This window comes from Etheostoma cragini, chromosome 9 (assembly GCF_013103735.1).
Source record: "Etheostoma cragini isolate CJK2018 chromosome 9, CSU_Ecrag_1.0, whole genome shotgun sequence".
NCBI lineage: Eukaryota > Metazoa > Chordata > Actinopteri > Perciformes > Percidae > Etheostoma > Etheostoma cragini.
The window spans coordinates 25,778,884-25,804,439 of record NC_048415.1 but is presented as its reverse complement, the minus strand read 5'-3'; the positions used below and the strand labels follow the sequence as shown (position 1 = coordinate 25,804,439).

Genomic DNA, 25,556 nt, shown 5'->3' with positions numbered 1-25,556 from the left:
TTTTTTTAGCGGTGATTTTCGTTGCTTCCTTCAGCTTATTTTGAAACAAAACATTTCTTCTGCCTGCGGCAGGTAGCCGACGTGCTGTTGGGAGCCGCGCTGAAAATAACGTCATCACGCGTTGCTATAGTGACCAGCCACGCTGAGGCTTTACTCAATCTGCAATGGAAAACGGAAGCATAATGGGCCGAGGCGGGCCGAGGCGAGCCGAGGCAAGCTGTTACCAGCAGTGGAAAAACGCCATGAGGTAGTACTAAAAAAAGTACCTGGTAGCAGGTCCCAGGGACTTTTTTTCGTAATGGAAAACCAAAAAAAGCGAGTAGACCCGAGGCGAGTCGAGTAGATACCACGCAGTGGAAAACCGCCATTATAGTCTAGAGAATACGGTAATTCTGGACCCTGCCTTTGAGAGTATGAAGTAGGCCTGGACGATTAATCTAATATTGAGCCGGTCACCAGCGCCTCCACCTGCAGCTGCCTGCTATACTCTCGGACGGCCGATTTAACTCGCTGGTCCTCATTAAAATAGTTTCATGTGTCACGTAGCTCTCCACAAGCAGAAAAAGAGGAGCTTAAAACACAACTTGCTGGTTCAAAGTTAGGACTAACAAGAAATAGATTGTTTAACATTACATTTTTACCATGTACATTTTTTTTTTAAACTTTACAACAAAATTAAATTATTCATATTGTTATCTAGGTAAAATGTGCAATTAATCATGATTTTAATGATTAATAATAAAATTGTGCGACCCCTGGTATGATCGTATATTTCATGACACAGTTCAGATTTTTAGCAAACTGTGAAATCTAAAGTAACTAAAGTATCAGTGCAAATTTTTTATTGTTTTTTACCCTCCTGAGAGGGAGGCTTCTCTGTGCTGTGGATAAATCAATTGCTAGAAAATATTTTAGTAACTTTTTCCAGTTCAGATAAAATTTGCGCTGGGAGAATAAAGCCATAGTTTACTGTGCCCAGTGGTTTAATTAAGCTGCTAAAATGGAGCACAGAGCATAGGCCTTGAACAGAAACATTAAGTCATTTGTGCCACCTAGATGAGCTGATGATCAGGTGCCATCTGCACACCCATTCACATAATGGAGTGGTCGATTCAAACACAGAGCTTCATAGATCTGCCATATGATCTGTCATGTTGGACACTGCAGGCTGAAAAGTGCCCAACCTTTACCCATAATTTAATGTAATTTAAGCACATTCAGTGACTATTCACTATCTCTTAAATATGTGACAACCTGTGCCTTTAAACCTACTTGAACCATCTATGTTGTCATTTTTATATAATATATAACCCTCACTTCACAGTTAAATGTGAAAATATGCTGGCTCTTCACGTTTATTCATCCCCCCGTTATTATTAAAATGACAAAAACCATAGTACTGATAACAGTGTTTTACACTTGTGACGAGCAGGGCTTTGCATAGTGGAATAAGTTAATAATTGCAATGTTTACTAAATTGCCTCAAACTAAAATAGTTTAAAGACTCTGTATTGTCCTGTGTGGCCGATGTCACTAATCTGCTATTCCAGGAAGGTTAAAACAAATGTGTTTAATTATTTTGTAATGCTATTTGTTCAAGGTCTAGTATATAGTAATTATCAGTCCTTCAAGCCGCCAGGTCTGCCAGTTTCATTCTGCATTAGCTAGCTGCCATCATTTTCTAGTCTAGGGAGATGCAACTAATCTATTCTTGCAAGCCAGTAGCAAGTTGCAGCATTTTTTGTGGTGCTGTCCATTGACTGCTGCTAGTCAAAGTGGCATTCATTATCTAGCAGGAAATAACACAGCGCACTGGGTCTAACACAATCGGCAGTGGAGTCATTAATATAAACAGGACCCTAAACCCAAACTCAATTTACTTGAAAGCCTCTTTTGAGACGAGGGTTCTGTAAAGTGTGTGTGTGTGTGTGTGTGTGTGTGTGTGTGTGTGTGTGTGCGTATTGTTCAGTTCGGAGTATGTGCATTACAAAGCACCAATTAGATAGCTGATCAGTGCTGTATATTTATGTAGTCACTCATCTCTTTTCCCTCCCCACCCCCACTCATATCTCTTCCATTAAGGAGACCAATTAGCACATGCAAATATTTACTTCTAACTAGCATTTGTGATTTATCACACTTTTCACAATTTAAAACAAACAGTCTAAGTCATTTTTGTGTATACTGTGTGTGTATGTGTGTGCGCACAAATGTGTACGTGGGTTTTCTCTTTTTATTCATGAGGGCCCGTCAGCTCATTAGGCCCTCCTGTAGAGTTAGATCATCAGCAAAGCGGAGAGAGGAATCAAAAGACGGTGTTAAGAGGAGGAGAAGGAACATCCCAATATTCTTCACAGCAATATCCGGCTATGCAGACACACATACACCCCCATGTATCACTCATTGATTTAGGGTGTGCAACTGTAATGGGTACACTCCACCACCATCAGATTAATAACACCCAGACATCGCAGAAGGCACTGGGAGGAGGAGAAAGAAGGGAAGGGAAACACAGAAATGCTCTTTTAGGGAGTTATTGCTGAACGGTTCTGAAATATGCTGCACATAGCATTTTAAAATATCAATATATCAGTGGCAAATGTCTTATACCTTGGCAGTGTTTGGAGTAACGTGTTACCAAAGTAACGCAATTACAGTAATGTATTCCTTTTTGCAAAAATATATAACATTACTAATTAAATTTTGTTAACAATATACTTGTTACAATCCCAGTAATGCAAGATAAAACGCATTTAAACACAACATTTAATGGTGTTTTTTTATCTCTTTTTTATTTTTTATTTTTTTTAAGAACACCGCAAAACATTATTTCAAAGAAAAAAAAAAAGAAGAAGCCGTGAGTGTTATTTCCTGCTGCTGTATTGGATGGTTGAGATGACTTCAGAGACAGATACATTGGCGAGATGGATATTTTCAGGAGTTAAGCTGCGTTGACGCGATGTAATGTCCCGTCACTGTTCCCGTGGTCAGAGCCAGAACCAGAGACGGTATGGACAACATGTGTCCAACAGGTGACGGTACATCAGCGTGGACAGCAGTCTGTTCGAGCTGCTGACAGATGGAAACATGTCCAGAGTTAAAGTTTAGGCTTGCTAAAGGTAAATACCGTTGCATTTTATTAGCCGGGAGAGTAACCATGCCTGTAGTGGAATGGCTTCAGATGACATGTCTTTTACTGTGAACACTTAAAACTTTAATATGTTGCAATTTTACAAACTAGAAAGTGAAGAACTCGAGCTTAACTGACCTTTTTTTTTACATCTAGTGTTTGACGTTCATCTCAGTAAGCTAGCAAGAGTACACAACAGACCATTTCTGTGTATTCTGCTTCAAAATAAAAGCACTTCCTGTAACAGTAGGAGTTGTAGTAGCAGTAAAACTAAATTACTGTTAAACAAGGGTTGTGTACTTTTTCAAATAACTGTAAATCAAGTGCTGTAAATAATAGTGAGTTTTAATAACACTATAATTTACAATTTCCTTTAGACTAGTTTTAAACTAAACTGTAAGTTAGTTTTAAAGGTCCCAAAAATGTCACTTTATGAGATTTTTTTAACATTGTGCGTTCCCCTTGGGTTACTTGTGTTAGTCATGCACATCCAAAGAGTTTGGTGATTATAATTTCATCAACAGTAATTCTGGATTACCTCCACTAAACAAGTACATAGAAAATGAGCACTCAGAACACTTTGAGCCAAAACAGCAGTCTGCATGCAAGCGTGAACCACTAGTGTTTTTTCTTGCTGCCTATCTTTTATTCTCCTGACAGCTGTTGACTCTGTTGGACTGGCAAGATGGCAGCAACCGGAAACACCAACAGCTAAAGTATGTTGTTCAAAACCTTTCTTTTTACTAAATTCTGTGTACACAATGTTCCCAATGCTAGACTTCATGTGTAGAGCCCCTGGTGATACTTGGAGCAGAGTTTCATGTTGTGTTGAGCTTTCTTATGGTTTTAAAAATAGTGATTTTGATGCTGTCATAGTAGTGTCTCTAGCACTTCCATTCAAAAGGCCATTTGACCAAAATCGAGAATACGGTTTATCTTAAGTGACGCTTCTGTCCCAATAATGCTTTTAAACAAAAGTCTGACTCAGGTACATTCACAAAAAGACCTTAAGTTGCAGTTTGGCAAGAGTTACGCTTTAATGCTAAATTAGGGCTTGTGCTAGTTTGAGGCTAGCAGCTTGCTGACCTCAGAATATAACGGTACCGCTCTGACTCTGAGAGGCTCTCTCTCCCTCTTAGTAATATGTTGGTAGTGCATTATTTTCAAATGGTGCATGCCCATTGATTTACTATGGTTAACGTCTAGAAATATTGGCCTTAACTTGCTTGCTGTTGGTAAGCTAGCAATGCGTCAAGCATTACTTTTCAGAACTTTTTTCTACATATCCTTGATTTTTTTCATAGTAAAGTTTTGTTAGATAATCAACAGCCAGTTTTGCTATTTTTAAGGAGGTCCTTTGTTAATCATGTAAATCAAAGCAAATTGAATGCTGAAGATGATTTTTAAGTAGCGCAGGGCACTGATGGACCCATAAATTCTCTACATTTTATGGTAGTCTATACATTTGTTTTTGCTGTATGGAAATAATTTCGGAAAATCTTAGGAAGAAATAAATCTAGATAAACACACTCCTGATGCCATTCAGCAGGTCACCATAGAGGGAATATGTGGGAGATTGATGGAGCCCAAATCAAACACTCATATATTCAAGAGTGTGTACCAATTACTTTTTATGATTATCTCTGACCTGTAGGTGAGTGTGATTCAAATGAGAATTGGTTTCTCATGTCTTTGCATAAATGCAAGTGTACAATGTGTGTTTGCCAATATGTATCTGTGTGCTCTAATTGGATGGCTGCAGCATGATCATCTAAAGTATGTTTTATTCATCTGGTAGTTACCAGCTAATGGAAAGAGGAGGTGCTTGGGTCCACATGCATATGTGTTTGTACATGTCTGCATTTATGTGTGTCTATTGATTTGCACTGATGCAAAGTGTGTTTTGTAAACTATACTTCAGGCAGTATGTTTCATCTGTTCAGTACAAAAATTGCCAATGTAAAGATTTTTTTTCCAGCTAGCAAGCCCATTCCTGTGGCCACCTGACTACGAGTCACTCATTCGAAAGGTTTTGCGTCAACACACTTGCTTGCTTTGAATTCAAACACTTTGGGCTTAATTGTAGTAACATGGACTTTGTACTAGGGAGCTGGACGAGTAAAGAACGTCTGTCCGCTTTCTCAAATACAGGGTTATGTCTAGGTAGTTTCATATTTGTATTTGTGAAAGGGGCTATATTTACTACTACTAGAATGTCAGTCATTCTTAAACCTACATTAAACTTTAGCAAAAAAACCTTTGTTCTTTCAAAAATATGTGCTCATTCATTTGTAATTACTTCTTACTAATCAAAGTATTCTTGTTTGTGTAGAATCTGCCATTCAGAATACAAATGAGCGAGTCACTTCAGTAGCGGCAGCCCCTTCATCTTTAAAATACATTAGCCAAAGAGGGACATACCTCTGCCTTTTGCGCTTTTACACTTTGTGGCACCATGACAAATGCCAGGGGGAGAGGACACACAACTGGCGGCAGATTTGAAAGCCTGTTAAAGATGGAGGATCACACCTATTCTCAAGAACATGAGTTGCCAAGGAAGCAAAAAAGAGAATTACAACAATGCGACAGGCAAAGACCAAACAAGACCAAAGTTAAAATTGGAGTTGCTAGGGGAGAGATAATTTTGGGTTTGGCCAACGTAGGAGTGAAAACATGCTCGGAATGGGAATGGCTAGAAAATAATATTCATTTGGTTGTCATATATTGTACAATTTCACCGCTAGATGGGAAAAATTCTTAAATGTAGTTTTAAGAGAGCTTGAGTTTTACAATTTACAATCCATCATATCTGCAGTTTATTTTGGTTCCATCTGCCCTAAGATTCTTTTCCAGAAGTTAAATGGCAGAATGTTCCTTCCATTAGAGGACATCTCTGGTAAAGTGCTAAAAAGACAAAGCAAGGTGTGAATAAACACCAGCGAGTGGATCTTCATTCCACTTATAGCTTATTAGTGATCTATAAAGCATTCATATGATAAAGATTAATAAACTATTTAAACTTATCAGTTATAACTTAAAATAAAGTATGGCTTTTTATAAAGTTGTACATAAAGTTTTTTTTTTTTCTCAAACTGACTACTCCTTTGTTGAATGGCTTTTTTTTCCTTTTAGGGTCCATGGGATCACAACAGGACTCACAAATAGATATTACTCTGTTAGTCTTAAAAGGTGAATTTGCATGGTGGTCATATGGGGAAACGGAAGTGAATTGGTATAATTTAAATAAAAGTTGTATTTTATCAAAGCTAGCCCCCCTACATATTTAATTTTCTCTGTATAATGCTTAACCAAACGGCTTCTAAACTCTTCCTGTGTTCGACTGCTGTGTGAGCTTCCATCTGCAGAGATGGCCAGCAGCATTTACCCTTTGATCTCCAAAGCTGTGCTTGCTGAGTACTTACTTCTCAAATACAAACCAGAGGGAGATATATTTTTCAATTATTTCTCAGCTTCAGCATTCCAATACTGCACCTCATCTACTTCCTCACCCATCAGTCCCCTCACCTCACCCCTACCATATAAACCCCTTCTGTCGCTCAGCAACCAGCCGTAATTAAAGAGCTTTTACAGTTGGATCTGACTTGCCTCAGTATTTGACACGTCTGAGAAGCCGAATGGAATATACGCACAAGCCTTTCCCTTTCTGCCCACCATTACCTGGAAATATAATTTCTGGAGGATAAACACACACACACACACACACACACTTAAACACTCTAAAACACAGACTGAGTAAGCCCAGGTTAATACCAATATTTTTCTATTATATTTTTTCCTCTTCTCCGCACTAATTAGAAATGTTCTGATGAGAGTAATTTGTTTGGAAGTTGAATGCATTGTGCAATTGTTGTTATTCAGAGACTCAGAAAGTTGGATAATTAAATCCATTTAATGATACGCTTTAGGGAGTGTGTATGTGTATGCTAATGACATGCTCTGATGCTCTTAATGAGCATGCGACAGTGGCAGGGAGATGGAACAGCATTATACATTGTTCAGCCAGTCAATACTTAAACGTGATCTACTTCCTCTCTGCCAAATGACCGTTCACACACCCTCTTATCAGTCTACACCTATGGCCACACTTGACAGCTGTCAATAGACTGGCTCCTTGCAACATCTTCATCACCAGGAAGTAGATGGAAACCGTATCCATGACAAAACGAATTTCCTAGATAAAATGATGTTCCAATACCCTTGTGGATCCCCTTGTGGGAAGCTACACTAAACGTGGTCTGCAGTAAAGAATGATGCAGGTTGGGTTCCTTCATAGATTTGACACAGGGAGCATGTAAGGGCATAAGCACATCCTATACTGGCACTCATTCAGTGTGGAGTGAAGCAGCACAGTCAGGTTTATGGCTGTGGCCATAGCAACAGCCATTACTAGAGAGAGATTACTTTTAGTTTTTTAGGGGTGATTCATCTGAACAAGGACATTCAGTGCAAGAGGAAAGCGAGGGATGGATGGAGATGGGGTGGGGGTGGAGAGGGCTGAAAGAAAGTTTATAAATTTCTGAGTGGAGGCTTTCTTTCGTGTTCTTCTTAGCTGTTTGTTCTACAAACCGGCAGAGCTAAAAGACGGACGGTTTATGAGTTTGTCATTTTCTTCTCTGTGCTCCCTTGAACAAGAGCTTTATCCACAGCTGGTGTTGCATATGGAGTCGCTATGTTGGATCAGTGCAACAACAGAAGAGAAGTGATATTTTATTATTCAACAACAATCTTCACCAGGCTATATGTCAATGATTTATCCAACTCTTTTCCAATCTACACATTACTCATTTCCCAGGTTGCTCTTTTTTCCAATGGGTAATGCTCCCCTTGACTTTCCCTCCCACTGTTAATGTGTTCATCTCTTCCCTCTCCTCTCCGAGGGTGTCTGTATGTGTAGTCTGTCTAAGACTAATCTTAGTGTTAGGGAGGGCTGAATAAGCCTGTCTTTGTCAGGGCATTAGGTTTGGAGGGGATGAATACATTAAATGATAAATGGTGGCGGCATGTGGATTGGATTCATCTGAATGCCACCGCCCCTCTTCCATTTTTGCCTCCACTTTTGTCATAAGTCTGTGGTCTGAATGCCACTTTGTATTATAAAGGGTCAGTTCGCCCAATTACTAAAAACATTTGTATCATTTATTGTTGTATCTAATCATCCAGATAGTTTGTTTGATGTCCTGAGGTTTTTCCTTAGGTTTTCTTTTCATAGTCCTTAGTTTGGTAAAAAGTAGTTAAAAAGAAAGACCATTATTTTTATAAATTTGTGTCAATGTCATTTTTTAGTGCTTGGAGCAGTGCAAACCACATTCCATTCACCTCAATTTTGTTAAAGTCAAGGCAGAGACAAATATTTTAAACTCTGAGCAATTAAAATGAAAACTTCCTGCAGGCATACACACAATTGGTACAGGCGTGGACAAATATGTGCCATAGACACCCAACAGTGCACTGCAAGTAAAGGTAGCGCGGGGTATCAAATTTGATACTTTTTAGGCACAGACTGAATGGCATCCTTAGTACCGGAAAATGCCTCGTAATTCATGACCAAATTTCAATACCTAAGGGGCAAATCTTATTAGCATTAGTGAGCCAATAAGACCCGCAGCAAAAAGTCTTTGTTGGGCACAGAGACGGGCTTGTGTAGTAGGAGCTGAAAAATAAAGATGGATTTTTATAAAATTGTTAACTGAAATGTATCATTGAGGAACTGGAATCAAAAATGTTTGAATGATACCCAGCCTTTAAATAAAGGGGAAGAACGCGGTAAAATCACTCGCAGAGGTGACTTCTTTAAGTAAAAACCTACAGACTGGTAACTTTTTGAATTTATTATTGCGGACAAAGGTAAGCAGTCTTTCAACCAAGTAAAACGTGGAATTCATACAGAATTCAAAATAAGATGTTTTTTTTGGGGGTGGCATTTTAAGCCTTTATTAACAGGACAGCTAAAGAAGTGAAAGGGGAGAAAGAGGGGGAATGACAGGCAGCTAAGGGCCACAGGTCGGAGTTGTACCCGGACCTGCTGCTTTAAGGGAGTCAACCTCTATATGTGGACGTCCGCTCTACCAACTGATATATCCGGGCGTCCAACATCATCCATTTTTTAAGCTTTCTTTTAATCTCCTGCACAAAAACATCAACAAACCTTGGAGAGAGTGAGTTGATTTGTGAGCTGCAATACTCTTCAGCATTGTTAAACGTACATCACCGAGCTTAAGACAAACACGAGAGCTGGGTATGAGCTTGTTGTGTACTTTGGTTGAGAGAGGGACGAAGAGAGGAGTTTGCTATTAAGGGTAGAATGTGGTTACTGTGAGAATGGAGAGGAGGAGGGAGAGGCACAGTGAGAGCAAGAGAGAGGCAGGCGGGGAGGGGTGCTAGGCTGCTGACTCTGAGCTTTGCTGCGGTGAGCTTTGAGCTAGCGACTCTCTGAGCTCTCTGGCTGTGTGTGTCAGTAGGCTGCTGTGGTGCAGACCGTAGCCTAGCCACGTTAGCCACCCTCCACCACCTCCACAGCTTAGTCAGCCAGCACCTCCGGTGTGCTTCGGCTGCAGTTAGGCTCTCCAGTCTCTGAGTGTCTCTGTCTGCAGCTGAGGATTTTCTGCCTCTGCAAGGATTCGCTCTCTTTCTTGCCAAAGCAGAGGGAGAAAGAGAGGGAGAGAGAGTAAGACGGGAGGGGGAAGCGAAACAGCGGGCCAGCAGTGACCTTCGTGGTGTGGTGGCAAAGCAGAAGAGGAACCGGGGAACGTGCATAGGATCCATCAGGTGTGTGTCAGCACTTAAAAGGATGAGCAAGAGAGAGTTTAAGGTTCCGCTGTGGGCTTCTTTGTACTTAGATATTTTGCATGATAGGATGCTTTTTATATGGAGTACAGCACTGTCAGAGGGAGATTTCTTGACACTTAAATGTACTTAAAGGTCCTTTTTGTACTATAATGCAGCACTAGTAGTGCAAAGCTGAGGAAAATCAGTTGTAGGGGAAGATAAGCATTAAAAGAGAGATATGGGTCTCTGACAGGTTGTAGATGGATACACCCTCAGACGCCAGATAGAGAGAGAGGACTATATAAATGGAGAATACCAGAGATGGATGGAGCAGGTGTGAGGGAGATATATGTTGTACCAGCTAGAGCTCAGTGAAGATGACGATATGTTTGTGTGTATGTTTTCTTACTGGCTTGGACTTGGTTACGGAGAAATACGCTTGTATTGGAGTATCAATCACTGGGCTGGGCTCTGCCCCAAGGCTGCAGGCTAGAGCACTCACTGAAAGCATCTTTGTGTGTCTCTTTTTTTAATATGTAATTTGTCCTTCTGGGGAAATATACCCTAGTATTAGTGCATTATGCTTTTTACCGGAACTGATGTGCTGTAATCACTATGAAATGAACATTTCTGTTTGAGAGAACTGGCCCTCAGCATGTGGTTGTGATGAACTGTACTATGCCTGTATGTATTACAGGATCTTAAACCTGAGGCCCTGCTTCCCTGCAGTACTGCCAATTGGTAGAAAAACATTTTGGTGCAAGTTTTTGGAAGTTGAATGAAATCATCAGGAGGCTGTAGCGAGTAGGGTTACTATTCGTCAGCAAGAAGGCCTGGGTTAAGTCCTACAAGACAGGTCTCATTGGACCTGCTGAAGTGGCCTTGAGCCAGTGAAACTCACCATCTAGAAGTGGTACTGCTTGGGGCTAAACCTTGCTGCTGTCACTTTTGTGCCAATTTTTGTTTGTCTAAGAGTACAACAACAGGATGAACATTGTTCAGTAGATGTTGGAAAATCTCTTTTCAAGGCCACTTAAAGTTTTGTTCATTTCTCAGGTTAGATTTAATAAGCCCTTTTTAGGAATGCAAAGATTGTAAAATTCTGGGCCGATACCAATTTAAAATAACAATATGGCTGCTATTATAGTTATCATTAATCATTAAATGAGGACAAATTTAATCATACACATTCATTAAAACAACCTTTTAATGTATCCTCTTTCACATGAAAAATTCCACACAAAGAACTGCTTCAAAAGCCCCTTTATCCTGTAAAAGCCATTACAAAAGCAATAAAATATTATCCTTGAAGTGTAACACTGGTTTTACCAAGTTCAGATCTTTGTCAACCCACTGTGCCGTGAGGCTAAGCATACTCACACAAGTCAGTAGCTCATAAATGTGTGTGGCCAAGACGTAGAAGACGGGGAGACAGACGTCATCAAAGTGGCGTCTGGGCTGCGTGTGGTTTTCAAAACGCCAGGTCATCTAATGCAATGAACTTCATCACCTTCTCAGTAATCCCTTTAGCTTTGGCCCCTTCCCTTGGGAACATTCTCCCATTCTCAAATGAGGCTGTTATGAGACCTCATACGTCACATGTCAAACCAGGGTTGTGTCTAGTTAGTAACTTCTTCTCCAAATCAGCAGCTGCAGTAGCAGCATTTGGTAACGGACTGATGGCCGAGTCCGCCTGCCGATAACCAACACAAACATCTGCCACTGCGATCGGTGCCGTAATTTTTGCTGATAGGCCCGATGGCAGTCTGAGGTGAATATCGGCCTATACCAATGTGCTGTCAATAAATTGTTGCACCCCTAGTGATTTTACACATTCAATGATCCGTCTGTAATTTGAAGTGCTAGAACGTGCATACCACTGACAGTTAAGAAGAGAGCAAGCGGTTGTGGGAGGATGAATGGAAAATGGAAAAGCAATTAAAATATCAAAGATGAAACTTGCAAGTCACTACACTGGCTCCAAGCCAACCTATGGGTGAATGCTTGGGTCCACATGTTTATGTGCATTTTTTTGTAGGACAGCCAGAGGTTTAGAGGGAAATTTAGTGTGTGTGCGCAGGTGCTGTGCAGCACTCATAGCGAGATCAGGGTTTTGATCTGCATTCCTTGACGATGGTCTGTCTCCCTGTATCTATCGGTCTCTTTTTTTTTTTTTTTTTTTTTTTTTTACCATCACGTGTTTCTGAGGGAACTACTAGACATTGACCTACTGAGAATTAAGCTTGACTCAGGCTAATCCATTCTGGACTCCTGTGGGACTTGGCAGCATACGAGCACACACATGCACACACTTGCTGTCTACTGGTAGTCTTGAAGTTAATGAAATTCTGTTCTGTGCTTCTGTATTGCTGCAGCACAGAATATTGACTGTGAATATTGGCACTGATATAGGGTTTTCGAAAATGGCTACTGCATCACACTGGCAGTTGTTTGCTGTTTTGTACAAGTGTGTTTGAACCTCTACAGGTGCTGTGCAGCACTCATAACTTTCTACCCCTCCACAGCATCATCTGTTAAACCAGGAGGGGAAAAATCCAATTACATTCTCCTTACACTGTCTGCCAAAAAGGAGACAGGCTTTTTATATCTTTGATTTTACAAATCTCTTTCAATCATCAATGGGCCGAATGTACCTTAAACGGTATGCCTTTATTGTATTCATTTGGCACGCAGCATGTCTGTGGGTTTGAGAAAGTTGTGTGTGTGTGTGTGTGTGTGTGTGTGTGTGTGTGTGTTTCCAGCTAAGGATAAGTGTGTTATCCATGTGGAGGTAAAAGCTTTTGCTTGATAGATCCTGACAGAGAATTCCATTATCTACGTAGGTGTTTTCTATAGCCTCTATAAATGGAGTTTGGTTTGAAGCACTGCATAGGTGTGTGTGTGAATGAGCAATTTAAATGCACATATTTCTTTTACGTGGTGCATGTGTGCATTTATTTGTGCAAGCTATATAAATGCACATATTTATTGTAAATCTGCAGTGTGTACCTTGTTCTTTTGTGTCTTTTATTCATTAAAAACCCTTGGACATGGTAAATGAGGGAGAGTGAGAATGAAAGGAGAGCAGCATATCTTCCTCTCATCCCTCTCTCTGGTCCTGGTTGTTACTATCATGGCTGTAACGAAGTCTCATTTATCTCCATCTCAGCACAATCTCATCATCCACAATGGGATTGCAGTAGCTCTGGAAGGAGGATGAGTGTGCATTGTTTAGGGGTGGTCATCTCTGTGTGTGTGTGTGCGTGTGTGAATGCAATCAATGCTGTAGAAATGCACCTGTTGATTTACCTGTTGAGTGGAATGAGTGAAAATGGATCACATTTGATACAAAAGGGCCATTCTTTGTTGTATTCAGCCTTGTGAGGGCAAACTGTTGGCCCAGAATAGGATCAATGAACAAAGTTCACATTCAGAGTTCTGGTTAAGTAAGCATCCATTCGAGCTGTGGAGCCACCTCTTCAGCTTGGAGCTGAGAGGACAGGAAGGGAAGAGGAGAGGGCAGATTGGAAGACAGACGCAGAGAAACAGAAGGATGTGTGTAGAGAGATAAAGGCTGAGTAATGTCATCATCGGCCCCATGTCCTCCAGGTCTGATTAAGAGCCTCTCCTAGCACTCCCAGACGCTGCGCTGTGATAGGCCAAGGTCATGGCGAATCACGGCTCAGCGCTGCAGATTGATGCTTAACTCCGTCAGGAAATGTCTGTATCGAATTTGGCGAATGGGCTTCCTCTCAATTTCAGATGAAGGGGATGATTCCCCTCACCCTGGGGCACTCCGAGGAAGTGTGTGTGTGTGTGTGTGTGTGTGTCAATCAGTTTGTGTGACACTTGTCAGTGTGTGGTTAAGGATTGTGGTGTAAGTGATTGGCAGGCTATGTTATTAGTTTAGGAATAATAAGAGTGTAATAACTCTGTGGCGTTTGCCTCCAGAGAGTGACTGTAAGGTAATCCCATTTACTGAACACAATCCACACGCAAGTGCCCGGCACAGGGCCACGCTCTTTTTCATTTCCTCTTATGAATGTCATAAGCTCTGGTATGTGTGAAGCAGTGTTTGTGTTTGTATAAGTGTGTGATGCAGTTGATTCTGTCTCGCAGCTTGGTAATGAGTGGGGACTGCTTGTATTTGTATCTTGCAGTCTCTGTTAATGTCCATAGGTATGTTGTGAGAGTTTTTTTGTGTAATCTATTTTCCTGTTTTTAATGCAAACACAAATTAGGGTATCTAAATGTATTATTTGTAATAATTGTGTTTTCTTAATGACTATACTGTGTGTGCATGCATACTTGTAAGGATTGCTTTAAGTTGTAGAGCTTTGAACTCAGGACTTAAACACAAATTTTCTCTTTGAGAAAAGCCTATAGTACTCTTAAGGTAAAATACAATCTGCAGCAAAAAAGTGCACAATTTGATGAAACAAAAGTGTCTTTTCTCCAGACTGATCTAAGAGGCTGTTTTAAGTGAAATGCAAGGAAGCCGAAATTTGAAGATCAATTATGGGAATTCAGAATGGCAGTGTTGGTTGTGTTTATAAATAGATTCTGTATTGTCCTTTTCCAATGAAATATGTTGCCACAGTCTATACAGAGCCTCATATAAATACATAGACACATTAATACACTACAACATGACTACATGAAAGATACATCCACATTCTATGTGTGTTTGACAAACACACACAGGCTACATATAGGAACACTTTTTTTTATTTGAACAGCAGATGTTTTCCTCCTTTTCCAACTGGATTTTATTAGTTCTGTCAGTGGTGACAAAGAACAAAGGTAAAACCACTGCAATAACTTAATGGATCTTGAGATCCATGATTGAGAATAACTAGTTACTACTTCCATGTTGAACGTCGTCCAATGGAGTTGGATGAATCCAAATCTTTTTTAACGGCAGATCTCATCATGATCTCAATTATATCAAGAGAATCTGATAAAAATAGCTGTGGATGTTCACAACAGCCACAACACATACAAATAGTTTACCAACTAACAAGTGATGTGTTTTCTTTGATTTGGCTTAAAACATGTTTCCGTATAATAATGCTTTGTCAATTAATGTGCACTTTTTTATTAAAATGATTTTTATCAATAAACGATTCACTTTATGAAAGAACAACCCGCAACCTAAGGTCTCCATGTTGTTGTTGCTTGTTTTGTCAGACCAACAGATTGAAAAACCAAAGATATTCAATAAAAACATGATATAAAACAGAAAAGTATCAAATACTTTTTATTTCAGAAGCCAGAAACGGTATACCAATATGTGGCCTCAGTCCTCAGTGGTGCAGCAGTGGAAAGAGAGGGAGAAAGCAGTGAAGATAGTGGACCAGGGGTAACAATATTGCTGAGCTGGTGGATCGATAATAAGCTCTCTGATCCATAACATATTAATAGGAGGGAATACATTATTACTGTTAAGAGATGACAGGTGGACAGGACACACACACACACACACACACACACGCCCACCTCTGAGTGCTGGGGAATTTTCAGCTGAGCGAAGGTGAGGGACACAACACTGCATCTGGGAACAATGCCAAAGAATAAGCCTCAACCCTCTTCTCCTGTCATTCTTAACCATGGGACACTCTGTAGCGCTCCATCTCCTCCTCCCCCAGATGTACGCTCCTCTGTCCATTTCATTTCCTGTCCTAATATCTTGATTGAAGTGGTCACCTTTCTCTGTTGTGGTTAATGAGCACCAGGTGTCTGAGTGCAGCTCACTCGACCGTGGCTGGCACCCAGGGACCAACTCACAGTAGAGCAGCTTCTTTATCAGCCTGGAAAAGAGGAAGAGCCTGTAGTCCACCCTCCTAAAGCCTTTTAATGCTTTCTCATGAAGAGTGGAAGTAAAAGAGACACAGGGCAATGTTAGATGTAGCATTAGAAAAGTGTGGCACTGGGACCAGGTTGGCTCAGTGGTAGAGCAGGCGCACATGTACTGTCAAGGTTTATGCTTCGACGCTGAGGTCCAGGGTTCAAATGCGACCTGTGACGATTTCCTGCATGTCTTCCCCCTCTGTTTCCCCTTTCTCACCTAGCTGTCCTATCAAAAAAGCCCCCAAAGTAATCTTAAATAAGAAAAGTGTGGCAGGGTGTTGCTTGTTAGACAGGTTTTTGTATTGTAAATGTTTTCAGTGATTGAACTCTGTAAGACCCTGTATTTGTGAAAATTATCCTTTAGCTCTCTGCTTTAATGCTGATACTATGATCAAACCATTGTTCAGTTTTGGTTGAAAAACTGTTCTTGCAAAAAAGATCTTTCCATGATTGGATGAGCATGCAAATAATCTCTCATGACGTTGAACCTAGAGTACAGATACACACATTCTTCCCACAGGAAAGGCGCTAAAGTGTTTCGATAGCCATGCTCGCTTAATTGTGCACACACTTGCTTTGCTGGGTGTCTTTGCTCCAGTGATTATGTCAACATAAGTGGACACCAAAGATATTAAACTACGCAATTGCAAGCATGATAACTAGGGCTTGAAGTTTCATTGTCCTGATGCTACACTTATCACAATCAGCATCAAATTCATCACTCCTGCAATTTTTTTATTTGTCCTCTTAACCAATCAACAGTCATTAACACAAAAGAAAACATGTTTTGTCATTTTCTCAACTCTCACTTTCTCCATATTCTTCAGTGTCCTCTCCCTTCTCTTGTTGCCCGTGTCACGTTTGTTTTAACTCGGTGCATCAAATAGTTTGGTATGTCTTATTTAAGATGTATGTTTTCCATATCTATAATGTATACATTTATGCACACCGTTGAATTATTTGTTTTGGACTGTGCCTGTGAGTATACAGAGAAACAAGGCACATTTAAAATGAACTGTTTTCTAGTAAACTAGTTATCGGTGGTCTTCACCCTCCGAACCCAATGATGTGCCCTTGAGCTAGTCATTTAACCTCAGCCATGCTCCAGGGAACAGATGACCGTTCATACAGAGCACATGAACATTTGTCTGTGTACAGCAGAATATTAGACATACAACATTTAACGCATAGTACAGTAGTACATAATGAATAGGGACATTACCGATAAGTAGGAAGGTGTGTTTAGGTAGTGTACTTCAGTAGGGAACAAATGTTATATTAAAAAAAATAATTCTCTGGTCATGAGCTCTCCAGGCTTTTCAGGATCTCACACCTCTGATTTGATTGGTTGAGTGGTGCAATGCTATTTTTGTTGTCGAGAGGAAGCTGGGTAGGTGCTAATGGATGGCTGCCATTTCTAAGATACAAAATAAAAAGTTAGACATATTTAGTGGGTCAGTGAAGCCACCAACCTAACATTTTACAGTCCTGGAAGAATTTAGAAGCTTGGACACTCAAGCAGCTAAGGTTTACAGCTAAAAATAGCACAGGTTTATCACCATCACATGGATTGTTCGTGGAAAGTGAACAAGAGTTTGAGAAAAGGGCACTGCATTTTGTGTCCAGCTCCAACTATGCATTTATCACTAAGCCACAGCTGAGCTTAAACTGGGACGGGGGGAAAAAAAGGTAGACAGTCGGACAGAGAAGTAGGTGAAAGGGTGCACACACACACACAGGACTACTGCCACGAGCCTGGCTTCAGAGTTTGTAACTCTGACGAGCAAAGATGGAGTATGTTCACATGCATTTTACAAACTGGGAGGTGTGTGTGTGTGTGTGTGTGTGTGTGTGTGTAATACTTTTATATTTTATAATTAAACTATTTTTTTTTTAAACATTTGAATAGTGTAATTTCAGCATTTAATAAGTATGGATTTCTTTAGTAGTAAAATTATATTTGACTCTGGAATTCGTTGTTTGGAAGCAGCCCTACTCTAGCTTCACGAACACATAGGCAACGGAGTTGCGGCAACAGTTTTTAGTTCAAAGTGTCATTTCCGCTTTCCAGCGACTGCAAGACCACTCAATTGATCTAACAGCTGATAGTTTTAGTCTATTGTATAGTGATTGTTTGACTGTTTTAATCAATGAAGTATTTAGCAACACAAACAGCCCTGACTAAATATCTGACTGATCAAAAATAAAAGCTATAGTGCTGTATGTCTTTCTTCTGACTTTTAATGTTTTCGAAAGGAATTATGTAGTTTAAGTTGGACAGGTCTGCTCAGCTGATTTATATACAGCAGAGTAACTGATTTATGATGATTTACAGTATGTGAAAATTCATCAACCACAAACAGAAATCACAGATTGCCTGTGTAGCATTTTAATAGGCTACTCTGTCATAAAAATGTATATATGGGTCAGAAAACATTTTAAGAAATCTGAATAAGACTTAACAGGATGTGAGTGTTTCTGTGACTTCCTGTACAGACTGACTGAAGGCTGCTAGAAAATGTTGGACGTGACTGCAGCTTTGTCACCACCCCCCTGCGGCTTGTCCACTTTACAGACGAGGCCCAGTGCACTGCTGATGTCAGAAAAGCAAATTACTGTGGTTTCCCTCTTTTGTTGGTCCCTCTTTCTTTTGTCCTCTTTCATCCTCCACCCTCACCCCTCCCTCTCTCTCCCCCTTCTTTCTCTGCGGTGTGAGTGAGGTGAGGCTGGATGAGTTGCTATGTCAGAGAATGCAGCAGTGAGGGAGGTGAAGATTATTTCTCAGTAAAAAGGGGTATTTTTCTCTTGTCAACAGGCAAGGCTGCATCTACCTCTCCTTGACCCCCCCAGTCTCTAGCTTCCTTCTATTTCTCTCTCTCTCTCTCTCTCTCTCTCTCTCTCTCTCTCTCTCTCTCTCTGACTCTCTCTCTGCCTCTCTCTCTCTCTCTGCGCCTTATATCTAGAGCTGTACAGAGGACCAATTGCAGGTATAATTTTTCGACTGAGTTTTTCTGCCATGTGGTGATACTGAAGGACCCATTCTGCTCCTGTGTCCAAGATAAATCAAAAACATTTCTCTACAAACACAATCAATGCCCTAGCCCTTTTTCAACATCTCTTCCTTTTTCCCCTCTCTCACACACACACACACACACTTACTCTCCTATGTTTCTTCCTGGGGCAACGGTTCTCTCTTGAACGCTGACATCAGATAGCCTCCCTCCAGCAGTCCACTCCTTTGGGAGGGATTTGCATCTCATTTGCATATCATTCCAGATTCAACACCGCAAACTGTGCTTCATCCTGACTTAAAATGACGATGGGGATGAGGAAGGATAATGATGGCTGGGGAAAGTCAATCTACTGGTGACTGTTTGCCTCCAAGCAGCTGTTACTGTAAATCCCCTGTCTCGCACACAGTTATGCCCCTTAGCCTTTAAAAAAATATTCTTGAAAAATAAAAATGATAACGATGATGATGTTATAAATTATGCCACCACTGCTATAAGTGCAAACTCTTTACCGTAAAGTGACATCGCTTATGACTGACACTGTAATAAAGAATTGAAATGAACCATATAGAGAGTAGAAGTAAAACTGGAACAGGGTTATGTTTCAGAAGTAAGAATTTAAAATCACAATGACAAGAATAACACAAACAAATCCTTGCTCAACAGTATGTTATGTGGTCCACTCAATTTGTCCAGACAGGGATTTAAAAAAAAAGAAGGGGTTTTTTAGGGTAACACGGCAGATGTCCCTCACTTTCCGCTCTGTGATGCAGTTCCTTAGACTCTGCTTGCTTTGGGAATGAACAACTTCTACCTAGCAAGGTTCACGCTGAAAACGGAAGGTTTTGAAAAACATTTGAATAGTGCAACAAGGGAGGGCTGCTTTGTTCTCTCGGGGAATAATTTTAAAGATTTACAAAGAATACGTGTACACGATTTGCTATCTAACTAGGATGATTGTCGGGTATTGCTTTGGAAAAAGTACACGCACTGCTATACACTGCTGAGAGCAAATGCCGTTTAACCATGTTTCCAGCTGGATAGCTTGCATTACCATGTTGTGTGAACAGTTAACTTCATTTAATATTGTATGTGGCGTCTTCTTTTGCATGGTCCAAATGTTTCACCAAAACAAGTTCCTGCCTGAGACCATTTTGCAGAGCCACTGTCGCTGCGTTTGGAGCTCCGCTCCGCCCATAATGCCAACAAGATGCAATGTAATGTCAGGACTCCATTGATCCCTGAAGAGAAATCCCTTGCCAAAAATACACCTCAGCAGGGCAGCTATTTGCTGACACAGCAAACAGAAGGACAATTTTTGAAATCACTCTACTGCCATTAAAAAGCAGTAGATGGACCGTTTAAGACAGTCTTGTGTTAATTTTCTCTTATTGCAACAACAACTAAAGAAGAGCACACTTTCACATACAGTTATTAGGGCAGAAAATAATTTGTTTACGTAAATTCACATCAGCCAATGTGTGACAATCCTGAGATAAACTCAGGTGTATTACACAGCAATTACCTTATTGTGTTGCCTCTCCTCAGCAGCAGACTCCTAGAAGGAAGAGGCTTTTTCAATTAGGAGTTCTCCCCCCCATCTGAGCTCCACTCTCTGCCATACGCTTTGTGCGTGCGTGCAAAATATTTGGTAACCTTTCTAATTTCATACTTGTTAAATTTCCATGTGAAAGGCAACATTTAGAAAGAAGCCCTCCGGATGGGTGAATGTCATTAGTGTGTGAGTGTGTATGTGGGTGTGTGTCACAGATTAGTAATCTGAAATCGGGCCGGTTTGAGACTCTCAAGGGCCTTTTTCTACACAGACCTGGACACACATTTGCACACAAACATAATACATTACCATACTGTTGTTTACGTTCCTGCAACCAAATGAGGTGCTCCGCCATTTGTCCGTAATCTCAGGCCTCCCCTGGCAGACTGCTGTGGGTTTTCTGATGCCGATAATGCTTCCTTTGTGTTTGTTTCTCTCTCTCTTTCTTTAATTTATGTGTTGTTGTTGGCGCTGGTGCTGATAGGCCCAGAGATGGCATTTAGCTAAAGAGCAGAGAGGCTGTTAGCTTCTCCATTCATCTAATCAATCTCACTAATGAAACTACTGTCCTCTCCACAGCGTCTTTCTCCTCTCTCTTCTCTCATCCTTCTCTCTCTTCCAGCCCTCTAACCTCTCATCATTTGCTCTCCTTGTGCTTGTATCCTTTTACGGTCTTGTGGGAGACTGCTACCCATTCTTATTTAGTCTCCATCCTTCTCTCCTTCCACTCTCACTTCCTTCATGCAGCTGTCCTAGATTCACCGGTGGTAGATTATTTCCCAGTGAGGCTGCTTTTTCTGGTGTTTGCTTCCTGCATTTTACCAAAACCCATGTCTCCTCCCTCTCCCAGCAGATTAGATAGATTGACCCAGTTAGGGTTAGAATGGGTATTGTACTTGGTGTGTACATCATCCTACGTATGCATGCACGTGTTTTTTCACATATGCACGTGGGGCTACATATGTACATGCAAGTGGAGCTTTAATTGGTTGATGCTGTGAATGAGAAGTGCTGGTGCTATAAAAGAGTAATTGGGTTTAATGGCTAATCGGTTTTTAATTGGACATTGAGGCAGTGTTTTAGACACAATAATAATAATGGAATAAAAAATGAGGTCTTGTTATATGTAAATATAATTAATGACATAAAGGCAAAACACCAAAAGGTGAAATGGTAAAAGGGGGGTGGGGGGACCATTTTGACAATGGATGAAGTGTTGAGTCCTTTTTTGAGGCCATATATTTGATGGTTCCAGACTCTCAGATGGGACAAATTCGTGCTTCTCATGGTTTCATGATTAATAAACTAAATACTGTTTGGCTTTGGAACTTTTTTCGGCCAAAAAAAAGACATTTTCAAGTTGTCACCTTGGTATCGGGGCCTATTTTCACCATGTGTATTTTGCCAAATGATTACTTTATCCGTGTAAGGTAGTAAATTAATAAGAGAAATGAACGGCACACCTACAGTCTGCACATTATCTGATTGGAGCGCCGACTGGTGTCTCAACAGGCAGGACAATGAGAGAATCTTGGGGATGGGGTCTTGGAGCACATGGTTGTAACAAGAGTTTAAACAACTAACTTGTCATTATCAAAAGACAATAATTGACATCACATGTTAACGCAACAATACAAATTGTTGTGGCATCTCCTCTGCCTAACCTGTAAACCTTCTATATCAGAACACATCCGTAGTGTATCTAGCTTATACCAAGTCACCACAGTAAAAGACAGAAATTAGGTCCAACTCATTATCCATTAAGTGGTAATGTAACATAAAGTCGAGGTAGTGTTGACGTTTACCTGCAGTGTTATATTTCACATTGATTTACCATTGGGGTTAAAATGTCACCACAAACCTTTACGTCGTTCAGATTGAACTGATACCTGTCAGCCAATTAGTAATAAGCATTTTCCTTAGCCATTTAGTAATGGAGCATTAAAACCTCTAGATGTTATTTGGTCAATTCTTTGGCTGTAATCGATCTTCTTGAAAATCTCCTTTTCAATTTGGATATCTAAAGAGTTCAAACCTCATCTTGGGTAGTGTAGAGAGATGGGAAGTAAAACTAACAAGAAAAAAGCAAATAATATATATATACTTTAATAGTGTACTGTAACTCTATCTAGAGTGTGTGAAAGCAAGAGAGACAGGGAGAGGGATTGCCCTTGGGGCCCGTCTGTTTTGTTCTCAGCACACTGAAATCTGTATTTTTGTCTGTGTGCGACTGTGTGTGTGTTTGTGTGTATATTTATATATTACTGTGTGTTTGTGTGTAGCCTTGGGATGTTGACGTGTGCTGGACAGAGACCTTACAAAGAGCTTTTGTAGAGAAGTCTTCCCTGCAGCAAGGTCTCTCTCTCTCTCTCTCCATTTATTCATCTTTGTCCATTTCAGTGCAACATTTACAGTTGTCATGTTTCACACACGTGCAATAGCAGGTCTCTGGTGAGGCCAGTAGCTGCGACTTAAGAATATAAAGTGGACTATCTGTCATGGTAAGTCGAATGTGTGCAACTTTGACTTTCGGTCTGCTGGGTAACACAGCTGATTATAATGTATAGACAGACTGACTTTTGTTAGAGGACAAAACTTCCCATGTCCCTTTTAAGTGCATTGCGTAGACATACTTGCACAAACACACAAGCTTATATATTTAAAAGCTAAAATATCATTCTCCATGTATATGTTTTCAATGTGTTACAAACTGTATGCAGGAATATATAAACACACAGAACCTTTATTTTCACATAGCACATAAACAAGCTGGACATTTTGTCCTTGTAATGGTTTGATGTACACCAAAGCTCTGCATTTTTAGGTGTGTGTGAACAGAGGATCTGCATTGCCATAATTTTACCTTGACTCTTTAATATATACACACACACACACACACACCTATGCATGCACTCTTCTCAGTTGGATGCACATCAATCATAGCTCCAGCCTCACCTGTCATTGTCTTTGTTGTCGCATATACAAAAATCCTATTCCTGGTCTACCGAGTAAGGATCCCAATCAGGATTTACATTCACAGCGTAGCACCTTTATGCTCCCAAACAAACTGAATCTTACTGGGGAGGAAAATAACATAACCGCAGTGTTTCAGCAAAAAACAGAGGACAGTGCTGTTTCTCTCAATTACAGTAAAAAGTGGTGAAATAGTTCTTTTCACTAGGGTTCTAGGGTTCTTTGTGGAGGAGTTAAGTGGATTTGTGAATGTGATAAGATGAAAATAATGGAGGGTAAAGATGTAGACAGCAAGAACGTGAAATTGGGACAATCAAGTCAAGGGTGTGTGTGTTTGTGAGAGATGAGCCTGCATAAACATGCACAGTACGGAATGCTGATCAGGGGCAATAAAACCTCCATTAAAGATTTATTCTGGAGAGACAGGATGAGGGAGGGCCAGATGATGGAGAGAGGAAGACAGCAGGTGGATGGAGGTAGACAATAATGGGAGGGGGAAGAAGAGAGAGCACTCAGGTTTGTGTCACAGAGTGGATTATACCAAAGATGCCTCTCTCCACCCATCACTGACACACACACACACACTCACACTCACACACACGGGTGCTCAGACTCTGCATTTTAATAGCCCTGTCACCTCTAGCTATAATACCAGACAATGGCTTTTTGAGCAGACACACGTCTTCAGAAGTGTCTCTCGTGCTTCCTGACAGGCTCAAGCGAGAGCTAACTGGCTAGCTCACCACAATTATAGATCTCATCTGTGTAGTCAACGAGCTACGGCATACCATAGCACAAGCCCGAGGCCTACTCTGTCAAAATGTAACCCGGACCAAGCTGTGCTCCAGGCGAGACACCCATGAGGAAAATATAATTCCCCCCTCCCCCCCTTCTCCAATGAAGTATGCTGTTAGCTTTTATCTCAGAGTTCCAAACCATAACCCCTCCTTTACAAGCCCCTGCTTTTTTTATCCTGTTTGAGATGATTGAGATTCAGACTTGATGCTGATGACATTTGAGCAGGTACTTTACTGTACCCCTCACTAGTGACTGACTGGGTGAAATGATAAAAGTACATAAAGATATAGGCTGGGGCGGTGGTGGTGGTGGTACGTGGCAAGAAGTTGGAGACGGAAATGGAAAATGGGACTTGGTAAAAAAAAGAAGACAAAGAAGGATGTTGGAAGGTTAGAGAGCTCGATTAAAATTAAAATCAAGGGAGCAGATATGGGGGGGATGGAGGGTCAAGAATGGATAAAGATGGAAAGTGATGAGAGGAGTGGACAAAAAGCACTATAGAGAGAGACTGGGTGCATCCCAGGTTCTTAAATTGCATCCCCGGCTTTCCACTTGCCTCCCCCTTCCTCGCATCTTAGTCTGTCCCACCGAGGAAGCACGGGAGAGACACAAGGAAATCATGCAAGGAGAGGGAAATGAGGAAATGTGTATAGATGAATGAGACATCCTTTCATCGCTCATATCTCCTCGGTAATTCCTCCTCGATGCTCGATCCTCGGGGTAGGAATAAGAGCTTTGAGACTGCCTTCACAAAAGAGCGCTAGAACATCTTCCGGTTCAGCCGAGGAGCGAAGAGCTATCAATTAAGAGAAGTGAGATCCAGCCATGGTGAGGAAAGGAGCGATTGGAGAAGGAAAAACGGGGAACCCAAAGGCCAGCCGGCACTAAAAGAGGGCAGAGAGTCTCAAGAGTGGAACATTTACTCCAAAATCAACCAGCTCTGCAGCAGAATCAATAGAATGATCCCCCATGTTGGCTGCTAGCATTAGTGTGTGTGTGTGTGTGTGTGTGAGAGAGTGAGTGCATTGGAATGGGATTATCAGTGTGTTTGAGGACACTGACAAGGATAATTATGTTTGATTTCTAAAGACCCCAGTGAGGGTTTGCATTATCAGCAACTGTGCTCCTTTTGGTATTTTCCTAAGCCTTGATGGTGCGCTGCCATAACGCTGTGTGTTTTTCTGATAGCCCTGTCATATTCTTTTTCTATTGGAACTGTTAAGCTAAATTGGTGTCTGTGATTAATCAGACATTTTTACCCCACCAACCTTCCCCAATCTACACAAGTGCAGCTCCGTTAAGACTAGTTCAGTCAATAATTAATAATTAACATAATTTGTAGTAGACCTTTACAGTGTTTACAAATTGCTTTGTCAGACACAGTGAATGCATACTGCTTAAATAATATGGAGTAGATAGATAGATAGATATTTATTGATCCCAAAAAATTGGA

The 25,556-nt window shown here is 40.8% G+C and overlaps 1 protein-coding gene across 1 annotated transcript in view; it reads left to right on the top strand.

Annotated features, from left to right (window-relative positions):
* The first annotated feature begins 9,561 nt into the window (after nucleotides 1-9,561).
* dab1a (DAB adaptor protein 1a) overlaps nucleotides 9,562-25,556 on the top strand; it is a 197,138-nt gene continuing 181,143 nt past the window's right edge. The window contains exon 1 of the mRNA XM_034881340.1: nucleotides 9,562-9,916. The gene's annotated coding sequence lies outside the window, so the exon portion shown is untranslated. The remainder of the gene's footprint in view (nucleotides 9,917-25,556) is intronic.